The 16,665-nt window shown below is 43.9% G+C and overlaps 1 long non-coding RNA gene across 2 annotated transcripts in view; it reads right to left on the bottom strand.

Annotated features, from left to right (window-relative positions):
• LOC138921192 (uncharacterized) overlaps positions 1-16,665 on the bottom strand; it is a 189,458-nt gene that overhangs the window by 124,523 nt on the left and 48,270 nt on the right. For both annotated transcript variants that reach the window (XR_011433551.1, XR_011433552.1), the window contains exon 3: positions 16,474-16,662. This is a non-coding gene — a long non-coding RNA (uncharacterized lncRNA). The remainder of the gene's footprint in view (positions 1-16,473; positions 16,663-16,665) is intronic.

Below are 16,665 nucleotides of genomic sequence, written 5' to 3'. Positions count from 1 at the left end.
AGAAATCTCCATAGTGTTTTCCACAGTGGCTGCACCAGTTTGCATTCCCACCAGCAGTGTATGAGGGTTCCCTTTTCTCCACACCCTCTCCAACATTTGTTATTTTTTGCCCTGGTATTTATAGCCATTCTAATGCGTGTAAGGTGATATCACATTGTAGTTTTGGTTTGCATTTCCCTGATGAATAGTGATGTTGAACATCTTTTCATGTGCCTATTGGCTGTCTGTATATCTTCTTTTTCTATTTCTTATTCTTGGTAATGACACCACCATTCATCAACTCACCCAAACCAAAAACTTGGAAGTCATCCTCAATTTTTCTTTCTTTATTCTCCATATTCAATTGTTCACTGAATTATCTGCATTCTCTTAACAGCTTTGGGATTCCTCTGTGCCACTTCTTTCCACTACTGATGATTTTTTTCAGGAAATTACAACACTCATCTGAATTATTCCAATGGTCTCTGGTGGTAGGAGCATCTTTAGCCACTCCTAACAACAATCTGCCATAGACTAGACTGCAATATAGCATAGTGACAGACCGCCTTTGTTCAAATTTAGGCTCAATCCCTTACCAGCTGTGTTATATTGAGCTGGTGATTTGTCTTCTCTATGCCTCAGTTTCCCTAACTGTAAAGTGGGGATGATATTCTTCCTTTTAGTGTTCTTGCAATAGCAAATGACTTTCAAGTGCTTAGAATAGTGCCTGGCAAAGAGTAAATATTCATAGGTATTAGGTTATTATTATTATTACTATTATTTACTGCTGCCAGGGTAAATTTTCAAAAAAATTAAAATTAATTAATTACTCCCTCATATTAAAATAAATTGATTCTGCAACATGGCAGACAAGGTCCTCCATGTTATGTTTCCTACCTGATCTTTCATCTCCATCATTCAGGGTCCATACTGTACACAAAGTTACACTCCAGTCTTACAGTGCAAACCATGCACTCAAATTCCTGAAACTCTGTACATGATTATCCTGTACCTGCTTTGCTCTAATCCTTCTTATGTGCCACAAAAACTCCTATTCATCCTTCAAATCCCCTACATTGTCTGTGAAATCTGGCTATTTTTTACCACCTCCAAATAGACAAAAAATCACTTTATTTCTATATATAGTACTTCCATATCTTGCATATACTTGTATGTAAATATATATGTGTGTGTGTAAATATACATACGTTATGCTGTATCGCATTTGTGTATTTGCATGTCTCTCTTTTTAGAATATAAGTTCTTAAGGATAGAAACTCTTACTTACCTCCAGCTAGACAGATCTGACATCTAATGTGTCTTTACAACATTAACATTTTCACTTTATATTCCTGTGTCCCTCATAATTTACAAAATGATATTTTTAGCAGATAGTCTCCAAAGATGGCCATCATCAATTTCTTCCCTCATGGCATATGCATGCTGCTCTGTCTATCAAGAGTTTGGAACTTTTTCCTCTCCTCTTGAAGGTAGACTGGCTTTGTCTCTGCTTTGACCAAAAGAATGTGGTGGAAGTCACAGTTTGGGACTTTCAAGCCTAGGCCTTAGGAGAACTGGCAGCTTCTGCTTTCCTCTTTTTAAAAACTAGCCACCATATCAGAAGTCCAACCACTCTGAGACCACCAGGCTGCAGGGAAGCAAGGGCTGTGGACAACCACAGGAGGCTGTCTCCTCCCCATCTGCATCATTACCACCATCCAGAGGGAAAGAGCAGCCATGTTTCAGAGCCACTCGGCTCCCTTCTTTAGGTAGGTTGACCAGCTATCCATATTCACCTGGGACCTTCATGATTTTGGCACTGAAAGTCCCATATCCCAGGAACCTCCTCAGTCCCAGGCAAACCAGGACAGTTGGTCACCCTTCTTTCTGGATTCCTACCACTGTTAATATGCTCTCCTGGATCTCTGGGGTGAACTGTTCAACTGTTGCCCCCAGCAGTCTCTTGGTTGGAAAAGGACATTTATTACCTCCAAGACCAATTTCCTCATAGGCCAAAGAATCACTCCCTATTCTGTTTCCCGTATTCTCTTTCTCGTCTCCAATCATGCTCAGCCACATGGTTCAGTAGAGCTTGCCAGAGGTTAAACAATGAACTCAACTAATACAATGAAGACTATTACAAAGTTTTGTAACAGAAACTCTGTCTAATTATTCAATTCCCAGTGAAATGAAAGCCCGAAAATTAAACCCCAAATGAAGTCCCTTTTTAAAGCTCAAAGTACAAAAAGTTAAATACATAAAACAAAAATCTTCTCCTTTCCAATTTCTGTCTCTGTTCAGTCTCAGCCAGAAGGCATTTGGGTTCTTTCAGCATCTCCTGCACTATCTTCCTCAAGAATTAATAAAGCTTCTCTACCTCCTAAGGTCACAACTTCAGCTCTGCCACCACTACACCCTGTAAAACCACCACAGGCAAATCTGAACACCATAGTTCTGATGACACAGCACAGTGTTCTCCTCCTTATCGTGTAGGTAATTTAGACCTACAATGTTGTTGTCAGTCAGTTGTACAAAACACCACAGAGACAGGGCGTTCTCTAAGAGAACAGGGTTCCAAGGCAGGAACTTGAAAGGTGGTTCTTCTCATCTAATCCAATGAGAGATGGAGGGAATTATCCCAGGGATCTTGTCTTAGTTTGTGACTCTCCAAGTCCAATGTCCAGGTAAGATGATTTTACTCATTTCCTGTCCTTGAAGGTCCATAAAATTTCTCCTTATATTTGAATTAGTTTCTGAGAATTACTGTTCCCTGCAGCCAGAGAAGATTGCCTGAAACACCATTCTTAAGAAATTACTTATTAGGGAAGGTACTTTTCCCTACATCAAAGATCCCATTCATTTGGTTCCCCGAATTCTCATCTTACACAGATCAGAGAAGCTATCAATAAAACACACATTAAATACAATGTGAAAATGAATTCTGAGAACATAACTGGGTAGATAAGAAGCATGAGCAGAATTTTTAAAATTTTAATGACTAAATTGCATTTTTACTCATTTATCAACTTTTTAAAATATTAACACTGTTGGATCTATAACAGCATTTCTATTTTAGGGGGAAGCTTCCACAGACATGTATCATGGTACAACTTAAGATTTATGGAATTCCAGAATGCTCTGAAATATATCTGCCCAGAAATATAGCCCTTACTATGGTTCCCAAACTGCGAGCATGTGAAATAGATGAATATACAACAGATGAACCCAAGGACATTAAATGTCTTTTTTAAATAAAATAAAACCCTGGATGATTCAAGGATGACAGTGAAGAGAGACTCTCTGTATTCAAGTGGGAGTAGGGAAGATGGATCTCATAACCATGGTACTTGTCCCCAAATTCACCATCCCCACGAACATGTCTCTCTAAGAACAATTGCCGCTACTGTGCTAGCCCAAGGAGGTGGAGGGGTGCTTCTCCCTCCTTCCACTTTCTGGTCCAAGTGTGGACACTTGAGCCCTCCCTTCATAGTCTGTACTACAGCTTGAGACCAAGCTGGAATGTTTAAACAAGACTTTTCTAAAGGCTCAGAAATAACAAAAGGAAAGAAAATGCAGATGTAAGCTGAAGCTCTCCATATCCCTTTGTTCTAGAAGAAATTCCTTTAAACCACCTACTACCCTCCCTTCGCCATCAATCACCATGGCCTGGGAAAGTCCAGAAATTATCAAGACCCTACAGCCTCAGGTCCCTTCTGCCTTGGGTGTCCTATTCACAGATGCTGCTTCTGCCTTGACGCTGAATCAAACAATACGCAGAAATCGGCATCTATTCACATTCCCAAAAGAGCATTGTGTGTGGGTGCATGCTCATACGTACATACAACACAGCACCACACAATCTAGACTATTAAAGATTCTCGATAGGAGCCCAGGAAAAGAGAGGGCTTATATCACATCTACCATGACAAATCCCTTCTTGAACATTTGTTATTCCAAAGTCCCCTACCCATGTGGGGGCCAGCAGGCATCTCTGTCTCACTCTTCTCCTTAGCAATGCCCAGTCTCCTCCACTCATTTCTCATCTCCCCTCCTTTCTTGTGTTCTCTCAAACCCTCATCCGCTCAGGAGCCATGCAAGTTTCTTTCCCTGTCTTATGCACAGCAATTTAGCAACCATCTTCTGCTATTTAAACATACCCTTGAGATCTCATCCTCCACCCCTAGAAATTAATTAAAGAATTTCTTCTGCATAGGTACAGTGTATTTCTAAGAATAATTCTGCTGTATAACACTTTCTCTGTCTTTGTACAGAAATAAACCCAGAAAATAATATAAAATTAGAGAATCTACTTTACAAATGTTACCTGCCTTCAATGGTCATAGACCTGATCCTATCCAAACATCGGGCCTGCCTTTATGTGGTGGGCATCGTGTGGAAACCACCACCATCCAGCTGCACAAGTCCCTCTAGACCCAAAGGACTACAACCAAAACAAAGAAGCTTAGGACCCATTTTTTAGTGTCTAGTTTTCTATCTGATGATCCATCTATTACTCACTTAATTGACTCAGGAAATCTTTCCTTTTCTTCTCAAGTGGGCATGACTTTACCCAGTAGACTACACATGGTCACACGGTAGTGGCAGCATCAGGCATGTGACCTGTGCAATCACACAAGGTGGCATGCTTGGTTTAATGTTCTGCATTCACCATATTAAAATTCGTAATCACCATTGAAGGGGCCCTATATGGCACTTTCATTTTGCACTGGGCCCCACAAATTATGCAGCTGACCCTGCCCAATATTTATATAAGAGGTACACACACAGAGAACAGGGAGCAGGTCTTTTCCTAATAATAGCCTTAGAAATAGTGGCAGAAATGATCTTAGTAGTCATTACATAAAAAGCTTCTTCATCAGATGAGAAAATGGAATCTCAGTGATGTGAAGTATGTTAATGGTCCCAAATCTTACAGCTCATTGGTGGGAAAGCCATTGCTTTACACAACTCTGGGGGCATCAGCCTCCTTATCTGATAGCTGCAGAAGTCAATAGTGATCCCTAGAGATGTGTCACACAATGACTCAGAACTAGGTCTCCAAACCAGCACACTTTCCCCCAGCACCATCCCAGTTCTGGAGCACACCCCATCTTCCAAAGCTTTTGTTCCCTTTCCTGAGTCTGCTAGGAACATGGACTTGAGCAGAGGAAAGGCACAATGGTAAATGGACATCTCAAGGAACAGGTGCCCGGAGAAGCAGGGAGGATTCTAAATGGTGAAAGAAACCAGAAATTCGTAAAGAAAAGGAGGCTCAGGGAACATTTTCTGTTATAAATTAAATTTCATAATGCTGGCAGGAAGATGAAAACACTAGAAAGGCAAAGCTGGAGTGGGTGGCTGACAGCTGTAGGCAGCTGGAGTGGAGAGAAAGAATCGGGAGACCATTAATGCACAGCAGTGGGAAAAGGACCTGGAAATAATGAACATAAAACCCTACCGAGGAGCGAGGTGACACAATTAGAGACACATAATGGGCCAGCAACACAGTTACTTAGTGTCTTTATTCTCTGCTACAGGAGTTTTCATTTCCTCCTAAGAATTCTGATGTGCTAACATGTGCTGCCCCAGGAAAGGAACACATTGTTCAAATCTCAAGGTCATCCGAGCTAGGTTTTGAGACTTCTCCAAATAGGGCACATCTGAGTCCACCTCTGGCAGGAGGTTGGATTGAGGCAAGACTTGCCTCAGAGAACAATCCTCCTCTAGTCACGTGCAGTCATTGGCCCCTGCGGATGCCTCTGCTGTTTGGGAATTCTCTTTCTATTAGGAGATTAAAAGAAAATTTTAAAAACTTACAAACTAAAACCCAGATTAAAGCTCAGCCCCAGGGGGTAGTATCAGATGGGAAATATGAATTTAGTGAAAAAGCATCTGAACATTTGGAGTAAATTTGAAAACAGAACCATCTGTTAAATAATCGGATCCAGTAGACACCACAGTTTGTACCACCAGCTGCTGTCAAATAGGAGATTATGAAACCTTGTAATGAAAGCTCCACTAAGCCTGTTTTCTTGTTTCAGGGTTAAGTTGGGGCAGGGCTGCAAGGCCGTGGGGATGAAATTCTGGAGTCCTTTTATATAAGCTTTTCTTCCAGGTGTACGTATTCCTTTCCAAGTGGGTGTAGAAGTGACCCCAAGCCCAATATGTGAGGCTCGAAGAGAGGCATAAAAAGCGAACTCCACAGCTCCTCTGCTCCTTCTTTAGTGTAAATTCTGACTTTCTCTCCCATCCTCCCTAGTGTTTCTCCAGCCATCTTCCATTCTCTGCTCCTCCATGGCCCAGCATGGTGGGGTAATCTCAGAAAGGACACAGGAAGAGAAATAACAGCCAGGATTGAAATTGGTGTAAGGATCAATGTTTTAGGTCCTTTTTCCTTATTTCTGGATTTTCCCACAGATATGAAGAGGAATTATTGGGGCAGAGGAGCAGTTGATAATAATCTCAATGAAAAGACAAGAGGGAAAGAAGCCAGAACATTCTCCCCACCTCTACTCTGCAGCTTTTTAAAATTTCTTCCGTCCACCTCTAGGTCCCAAAACTCTTGTTCTGAGAAGGTCTTGCTTAATTTGATGACTGAACTGCTTCAGGTGTGGATGAATGAAAGGTCCCTGTTGATTGCAGCCTCACAGGAGAACGTAGACCTCTGAGATCTGGAGGGCAGAGTTTCATTCAAGAGCTTCCTTATATCTGACCAAAATGCCAGAGTCTTTCTCAGCTCCTCTCTTTCTTTCATTACCCACATCCAATCCATCAATGAGTCCTTTTGCCTCTGTCCTCAAAACATATCCCAAATTTCTCTCCATCTCCTCCTCACCTCTGGCCTGGATGGGTGTCTCCTACCTGGTCTTGGCCTGCCCACACTTGTCCCACCTCAACCCTTTCTCCAGCCAGTAGCCAGAGGGGTCTTTAAGAAGCTTAATTCAAAAGATGATGCCCTTCTGCTTCAAATCCTCCCATGGCTTCTTAGTGAACCTAGAATAAAGTCAAACTCTACCAGGTCCTATGTGACCTGGAGTACATGTCATGATCAATTCAGCCTCATTTGTTATCACTCTTCCCCTCGCTCACAGCACACAGACCCACCAGCCTTCTTGTTTCTTGGTTGGGTAGATTGGTTTCTAGCTAAAGGTCTTTGCACTAGCCGTTTCTATGCCCAGAATCTTCTCCTCTTGGGTCTTCCCATGGCCTCCTCTTTCTTGCTCCAACCACCCACGTAAAGTAGCTGCCACCTCCTGCTCCCCAATTCACTGTCTCCCCATCACCCTGCTTGTTTCCTTCATAGTACTTAACACATCTGGAATTAGAGAGCTTATTTTTCTGGCTATTTGTTTCTTTGTTTGCTCATTGCCCATCTTCCGTCACTAGAGTGCAACCTCATTGAAGACTGGGAATGTTTCTGAATTGTTCCCTCCTGTGCCCCAGCCAGTGCTTAAGATGTGCTTGTGAAATGAATGAATTCCTAGTGGGAGATGCCAGAGATTTATGACTGAGGTCACTTAATACAGTCTATCGTTTCTCAAGGCTTCCAGTTCAGTGATTTCAGAACATCATTTGAAAATTTAGGACAATATATTGCTTTTGTTCAACAATTACACACATTTATCAATGGAAATGATTTTCCTGGCTGATGCACACTCCGTGGAGAGCCCACTTTCCCACTGACATGCAGTTATAATCATCACAACAACTCCCGTGTTTGTGAAGAGCCCAAGCGTTTTCCAAGTGCATCCTCCCAACAACTTTCTTCACCTTTTCATAGCATCCCTCTGGTGTCATCAGAGGAGGAAGGACTCCCATTTCACCATGGGGAAACTGAGGCTTGGTGACATTAGCTGACACCCCAGAAGGGTTCAGAGACAGGGAGGAAACTTCAGCCCACGCCTCCGGCTTCCCACTCTGCTGGGCCGCCTCTCATTGTCTCATAGTCTGACAATATCCCTTGGGAAGTCAGAAGGGCAGGGTTGTAATCCCTGTGACATTCCAGTGAAGTCTTCACATTGCACATGTGCCTGCCAACCCTGGCTGGGAAACCCCAGTCTGCACAGATCAAACTGGGAAACAGGATTTCAAGGGGCTCCCAATGCCACACAAGTGGCAGGGCAGGCTCTTCTCAGTTGCTGTCCTGTGTGCAGCACATACAAAAGATGGACCCATGCTTTCTCCAGCACCACCTACCCCAGCGTGCAAGTCATGACCTTCAGTATCTCTCGGATTTCCCTCCGTCCTTTGCCACCACCCACCACCTACCCACCATGTAGGGCAGTTCTCCCTCCAACCCAACATCATCTCCTCTCTCGCCCCACTATTCATTCCTTAGTTGTGAGTCAGATGACCTGGACTCAGATCCCAGCTCTACATGACAAGGTGGTGCGTGGCCTTGGCAAGTTATCTAACTTCGCTGTGCCCCAGCTTCCTAACCTGTAAAACGGAGGGGAGACCGTAGCCCTGATCTCGCAGCAGTGTTAGGAGTGCTAGCTTGCCCACGTCTATAAAGCACTCCGAGCAGGGCGCAGAGGGAGTGCCATGGAGCTGTGAGCTGTAACTAGTATCATTAGTCTTTCTATGTCCTTGTTAACACTACTCTGGATTCTCATTTTAGTCTCCAAACAGGACCCCCAGCTTCTGTCTTGCCCACCCCGCCCCCCCCCCCCCCCCGCCCCCGCTCACCACAGAGCTACTTAACATGTAAAAAGAACTGTATCGCTCCTTGGCTTAGAACCCTCAATGGCGTTCCACTCAACTTTGATGCAATTCAATTGCTTTACCCTAGCCCACAAGGTGGTGTTATGGCCCCTTCATCCTTATCCTACCTCACCTTATGTCACCTCTGCTTTGCTCATTTGGCTACAGCCTTCCTGGCCTTCTGTCAAGTTCTATAACACATTAAACTCTTTTATACCCCAGGCCCATTGCACGTGCTGTTCCTGCTGTCTTAAACTCTCTTCCTCTTGTTCTTCTTATCCTCCTGGTCTCGGCTCAAAGCAGCCTTCTCTGTCTACCTTATTTGAGATAGGTCACTCTCAAATGGACTCTCTTAAAATCACATCTATGATTTTCTATCTTGATCCTCAAGTAATTTCTTAACAGCACTTATCACACTTCCCAACTATTGTATATATTTGTTTCTTTGCTTATTTTTGTTGCTCTTTTCTCCCTCCACAAAATGAAAACATCATGAAGCCAATGACCACATCTTTCTTATCACAGCATCAGAACTTAGAGCAATGCCAAGACTATAGTAGATGCTCCATAAATATTTGTTGAGTGAATGTTGAGTCTGCATAATCATGAACTAAGAAACATTTTCTTCCTGCTTCTGGATAGATGGATTTGAATGCCATGCTATAAACATTGGAACCTATCTGAGCCTGTAGACAGGACTATAGGAATGACTATATGTGCATAGAGCTGACACTATTTCTAATCCCATGGATTTTATTTCTCTTGTAGTTTTGGACAAAAGCTTCTATTTTAGAACAACAAGTAGAAAGAGAAAAGTTTCAAAGATGCTTTAAGAAACCAGCTTTGAAAAATTCATTATTCCTTGATGCCACACATACATACACACATTTTTATGAATAAAAAATAAAGCTTCTCAGAGAAAGAAACAAAAAGAGAGGGGTGATAGTTATAGACATATAAAAGGGCCTGAATAATTCAAATGTCACTCATGAATTTCACTAAAGAGAAATTAAAGGAGAATTCGTTAAATTCTCTAAGTTTTAAAGGAAAGAGACATGAGGCCTATTAAAATTGATTGTGTTACTCAAAGGTGAAGCCGTTGCTGAGTGTGTGTGTATGTGCGTGTATGGTAGGAGGAGGGAGGCTGACCCACTGTCTAGCCCAGCAAAACCTCATCAACAGAGATGCCATCCTACTGATTGGCACATGCACTTTGAAGATTTCTTATAAGTTGGTATCTTCAGAAAAGAGCCAACTCATTTTAGTCACTTCCTTGCTTTCTTCCCTCCTTCCACAAATCCTGATTGCGCTTCCTCTATCTGTTAAATCAAAGGTGATAAAGACCTAGCACCCACACTCAGGAGACCCACACATCTGTAGAGAAGACAGATGTGTAAACAAGCAAAGAGCCCAAAACATCATGGCTACAAAAGAAGGTATAAACCACAGTAGCAGGGTGAGGAGTTTAATTTAGGGGTGGCCAGAGCATAGGGTTATGGTAAGGAAGGCTTCTTGGTGGTGGTGACAACTGCATTGGGCTTTGAAGTTTCCATAGGAGCTTGGTGTATGGTCAGGTAAGGACAGGCATGCCTCAGGCACAGCAGAGGCAAGAGCCAGGGCAGAGATCCTATACTGCCATCCTGGATACTTCACGCTACCACATTTGTTCACCTGATCATGAGGGCAGCCCTGCCCAGGCCTGACGCTAGGAGGGATACAAATGCCCCTTGATAGTTAAAATCTGCTAAGGAAATACAAAACAGAAATGGCTGTACCTTGGAGAGAATGTAAGCAAGCAAAAAAAAAAAATAGGATCAGAGTAGCGGAGAGTATTAATGTTAAAAGGGGCCTTAGGATTCTCCAAGCTCTGTGTCTTCCCGATGAGAAAGGGGATTGACTAAGAGAAGGCATTAGAACCAACGCAGGGCACTGTCCCCGGGTCATGTTGCCCCTTCCCTACCACGCTGTCTCGGGGGCTTGGGGGGTGGCTCTGCGGAATCACCCTTATCTCTGCAATTGGAGAAAAGTGCACACTCTCCGCAGCCAGTTCAAGCTCAGGGCTTCGTGGCTTCCTTGCTGGGTGATTCTAACCAAGGTACTTGACTTTTGTGAATTTCACTTCCCTCATTGCTACAATGAGGGTGAGGATATTACTGATCCACTTTGTAAGACTATGTGAGCAAAGCAGAGAGCAGGCAGTCGTGTGTGTAAGGCTGCACTCACACTTAATAAGTCTTGTAAGAAAAATCTATACCCACTGCAAACTGCAAAATGGCAACCAGGAGTGAAGGCCCGGGCTGCCCCACGTGGCAGACCAGGCTGGGCTGTTCCCACCTCAAACGCTGGAAAGTTTAACAGCCAGAGTGCCCTTCGAGAGGGGCCCGCTGAGCCCCTCAGCCCACACGTGTGCTTCACTCTGACACAGACTTTCCACGGACCAGTGGTCATGCTGCCCTGCCCTGGGAATGCATCTGCCTGGGATCACGGAAATGTCAGGGGAAGCCGCTCTGACTCGGTCTCAGGCGCAATCTGACACTGGAGCTTTCTCTCACTAGCCAGCAAAGAACATGTGGGATGAATTAACGAAACCAACCAGAGAAAGAAACTGCAGACAGACTTCAGTCGGCTCCCAGATGATGGAGTGGCCCACCTCTGCCCAGCAGTGTGAGCGCTTCAGGGCACACCCAGGCTCTCTTTACTCCCAAAGAGTTGCCCCTTGGTCAGCCATCAGGCCCAGGGATGTGGGATTTGAACCCAGGTGATCTGGCTCATGACTAAGGAATTGATGGTGGCAAGAGAGGGATATTAGTGAGCAAGACAGATAGAACCAGGATCTCCTGCGGAGAGTAAGCTCTGACCTCAGCTTCATGTTTGCAGGTCAGGAATACCGGGGAGCCAGGCCAGGAGGATAGTCACAAGCCCTACAGTTCATCCTCACGGTCCGGGCAGAGTTAAGGCTGCAAGACCATGCACAGTCAAGGAACAGAACACCTCTAGCTACAAGTGCTCCATTATGCTTGCAAGTATGTTTCCCACCTACCCTTGCCCAGTGTTAGATCTTTGTCCCAAGTCAAGCAGTAGCTTCTTTCCAGTCACACCTTCCCCAGGGGTAATAGAACTGAGAGTTCTGGATTTGCTACTCCTCCCTTCTCTTCCCATTGGCCAAAGTGTCCTGGATCTTCAGCACCAACTCCTCTCTTCCATTGACCGCCCTGACTGACGGCTGCTTCTCCATTGGAAGCATTTTATGCCTTGGCAGGTGATGTCCAGTTTGAGAGTATGGTCTGCTCTGACAGGTGTCACCAGCCTCTCGCATACAACTGAGGCAGAACATCCCCTCCTTTTGAGCAACTCAGTGCAAGGGGCTGGTTAAGGAGAAAGGAGAATGAAAAGCAGGATGCCCCACACCAATGAGGTACTTGAAATGGAAATGAGGATGGACCCTGGGAGATGTTTCTCCTAACTGAAGACTTCTGTCTTAAATCAGTCTGGCAGACAGCCACCGCTAAGGTGCTTTTGTGACATCCTACTGCTTTTGGGCAAGTGAAGTGAATTTCTCTTCTCCTTGGAGAGAAATCTTTATCTAAAGACAGGCTTAAGAAGGAATGCAGGAAGTTAAAAAGAAATGTTAAATACAACCAGCACTGAAGTGGCGGCTTGGCCATCCTTTGGAAATTCCAGTGTGATTATTACCTCTGCTCCCATCTGAGCTCCTCGTCCCTCTTTCCCGCCACAGTGTGTTTCTAGCATTTTCCTGCTCCACAAGGTTTGCTCTGAAAGTGATGCTTCACAGGAAGGCCATTTGAATTATCTCGCCTCTGGGATTGACAGCCACCATCACCCATCCTCCCCTAGGAGCCTCCACATCTCTGCTCAGATAGCGCGACCAGAATGGGAAAAGGAACACCAGGGTCACTGTCAGCTAATGGACGCTGTGAGAGGCGGACCACAAAAGTCTCGGTCCCATTTTATGCAGGGTTCCAAGAACGGGCAGCCATGGACTCAAGAGAGTTCTCCTGATACGGTCTTCATGGGATCCCAGCCACTGTGACTGGTGTCTTTTCAGTCACACAGGGCTTCCTGTCTTCTTATTATTTTTCTTCGAATTGTCAAAAAATATACATGACATTAAATTCACCATTTTAACCATTTTTAAGTGTGTGGCTCAGTGGCATTAACCACATTCACATTGTTGTGCATCCATCGCCACCATCCATCTCCAGAACGTTTTCGTCATCCCAAAATGAAATTCCACACCCATTAAAGACTAACTGGCCGCTCCCCTCCCCCCAGCCCCTTGACAACCACCATTCTACCCTCTGTCTCTGTGAATTTGACTACTGTAGGTACCTCATGTAAGTAGAATCTTATAATATTTGTCCTTTTGTGTATCTGGCTTATTTCTCTTAGCATAGTGTCTTCAAGTTTCATCCACGGTGTAACATGTATCGAAATTTCCTTCCCTCTTAAGGCTGGATAACATTCCGTTGTATGTATATACCATATTTTGTTTATCCCTTCATCTGGTGATGGACACTTGGGTTGCTTCCACCTTTTGTCTATTGTGAATAATGCTGCAAAGGACATGGGTGTACAAATATCTCTTTGAGACCCTACTTTCAGTTCTTTTGGTTATATACCTAGAAGTGAGTGAGTTGCTGGATCATGTGGTAATTATATGTGAAATTTTTTTGAGGAACTCCCGTATTCCTTTCCATGGTGGCTGCGCCACTTCACATTTTCATCAGCAGTGCGCAAGTGTTCCTATTTCTGCACATTCTCGCCAACATTTGTCATTTTCTGTTTTGTTTTGTTTTATTTTGTTTTTCATGATAGGGCTTTATTTCTTTTGGTGTTCCTTCCAAATGGGCAATTTATCTCTTCCAGTGTGAAGAATTTCCAGTTCACCTCCTTTCGTTCGCCAGGGGGGTGGTCATCTCATCAACAATATTTTCTAAATGGTACAGATGCCCCTTTCATGAATGCCACAGTCCTTGTAGGTCTGAATTCAGAACTGAGGTGCTTTTCCCAAGTTCAGAAGTTTCAGGAGACCTGTCATCTCTTCATGGAAAATCCTGTAGGTGATTGCTCTTTCCATTTTTGCCAAGGAAAGATACTCCCCTTTAGGAAGAGGGAAATAAGGCACAGGAACGAATACTGTGGGGAAGAGGAAATGAAGGCTGTACAGTTAGATCTCTGGGAACTTAACTCCCCCTGTGCAGTGGCTGCGTGGTTGTGGGGCCCTGGGCAGCTGAGCCTCGGTTTCCCCATGTGAAAGTCAATAGTCTTGTTTGTGTCATAGGATCGATGATGTATTTATACTAAAATTTCTTCATATATATACAATATATACATATATATGATATATATCTACAAATGCCTGTGTACACACACACACAGTTTTTTCCATAAATACTTAAACGTGATCTATTCAAATGTACTGTTATTTTTAAGAGCAATCATTTTTTTAACTTGGCATCTCCCTTCTTCTCTTCCAACCCTTGCAAACATCACCCCCTCATAATGAGGTAGCCCCTGTGAACTATCTAGCATGCATCTTCCCATAATGTTCTCCATGCTTACATAACAAATCAATAAATGCATGTTCATATGCATATGGAAAGTTGTGAAAGCCTTATAAAAACGGGATGTTATACATGCCTTTCTGCATTTTGGCTTTCTCACTCGACATTTCCTCGTGGAATTCCCTCCAAATCAAGCGGCAAGCTCTAAGTCAATCTTTGTAATGGCTTAATCCGTGGTTTGACTGTGCTGTAATTTATTCAACCACCCCCTCTTAGTGAGCATTTGGTTTTCCTGTGCTCCACATGGCAGCCTGAGTGAGGCTCACGGATTGTGACTTGGTTCCTCAACGCCCTCCAGAGGTGCCCTTTCTCACTCAAAGTGTGATCCAAAGGCCTCACAATGGCCTGCAAGGCCCTAGATGGTCTGTCCACCCTCATTTCCCCACTATCCTCTCTGTTCCAGTATTCTCTGCCTCGCTGGCTCTGCCCCAGCCATACTGGCCTCCTGTTGCGCCAGAAACTTGTCACACACGCTCCTACCTCTGGGCCTTTGCACTTGCTGTTCTCTTAGATCTAGAACATTTTTCACAGGTACCCACGTGGGTCACTTTCTCATCTTCTCCAGGACTCTATCCCTGCTTCTAAACAAGCAACTGCTCTTCCTTCTTGGCATTCTCTCTCCCTCCCCTGCTTAATTTTTCTCCCCAGCACTTATCATTCATTTATTTGTTTGTTATCTGACTCTCTCCATTAGAGTGTAGACTCTAGAGGGGACGCAGCTAACTGTTTTGCTCAATTCCATATCCTCAGTATCTACAACAATCCCTGGCACTCAGTCAGGTTCAACAAATATTTATTGAGTGGATCAATGAATGCATGAATAAATGAACAAACAAACCTATGTAAGTCAATGCGGGATGTGGTCCATCATGGGACACAGAATAGCATCTAATCAGAACCAGGACAGAGACAACTTTCATGACCCTATCAAACAAAAGTTTCACCAAATTCCTAGTGAGGAGGAATTGAACATAACACTGGAATTGCACTGTATTGAGACTTACGTGTTAATCACAGATATACACACACTTTGCTACTCACTGAACTATAGAGAGCCAGTGTCGTCCTCGTTAAATCTAGACTCAAACCCTTCTGGTCCCACTGTAGAGAGCTCTGTATCTAGTAGGTTATAAAGGAACAAACCCTGTGATAGTAAAGCACAGTAGCCGAGATTGCTGGCTCTGGAGTCTGACTCCCTCGGTTTAAACCCCAGATCTGACAATCATTTCCGTGTGAGCTTGGACAAATTATTTAACTTCTCTGCTCCTCAGCTTCCTATGTGTCAAATGATATTAAGAAGTATATGTACATCAGAAGTTTCTTGTTCCATGGGGCCAAGGAGTGAATACATGTAAAGACTTAGAGCAGAACTTGGCCCACAGCAAGCATTCATGTTATAATTATAGAGGTTAAGAGTGCAAACGCCTGAGATAGACTGCCTAGGATCAAATCCAGGCTCTGCTACTTACTCACTGCGTAAACTTGGGCAAGTCACTTAACCTTTCTGATTCAGTTTCATCATCTATAAAATGGGGATAATCATAGTTTCTCCTCCAAGGATGTTGTGAGAATTAAACATGTTGATATATGTTGAAACCAAAGTAACATGTGACCCATATTAAGTGTCTTATGCCATGTAGATGTTTGCTATCATCATCATCACCATTATCATCATCATTGTCATCATCACCATTATCTTCATTGTCATCATCATCACCATCATCATCATTATCATAATCAGCATTACCATCATTGTCATCATCATCATTATCTTTTGCGTGTGTGTGTGTGTGTGTGTGTGAGGAAGACTGGCCCTGAGCTAACACCTGTTGCCAATCTTCCTCTTTCTCCTTGAGGAAGATTGTGGCTGAGCTAACATCTATGGCAATCTTCCTCTATTACTGCGTGGGATCTACTGGTGGTGCTAGGTCTGTGCCCAGGATCGGAATTGCGAACTCCAGGCCACCAAAGTGGAGCACGCAAACTTAAACACTACACCACCAGGCCAGCCCCTACCATTATGTTCATCATCATCATTGTCATCATCATCATCATCATCATATGTGTAGCCCAGATTCTGAGTTACAGAGGAGAGAGAATAAATAAATGCATCTCTCACAGAAGAGCACTTTAGGAACACTTGCCCCTTCCCAGGCCTGCCACACATCACACAGGCAGTTCTATGCTTTTCCCAGCAAACTTGTACCTGGTGTGTATCTTAAACCACCGCTATTCCTTTTCCTCTTCATCAGTAGAGCTAGTCAATTCTTCTGAGCTCCCAGAGCGCCTTGTCTTTGTCCCCAGTTCTCCTTCACTGTCTGGAGGTACTGTAGGTGGCCCCACTTCTGAAGTTCCAAAAGCTGTGACTGTCTCTCGTCAGAAGCTGTGGAGGAGACTG

This window comes from Equus caballus, chromosome 28, assembly GCF_041296265.1.
Source record: "Equus caballus isolate H_3958 breed thoroughbred chromosome 28, TB-T2T, whole genome shotgun sequence".
Lineage (NCBI taxonomy): Eukaryota > Metazoa > Chordata > Mammalia > Perissodactyla > Equidae > Equus > Equus caballus.
The sequence above is the reverse complement of the archived record's forward strand: the minus strand, read 5'-3'. Positions and strand labels throughout refer to the sequence as shown.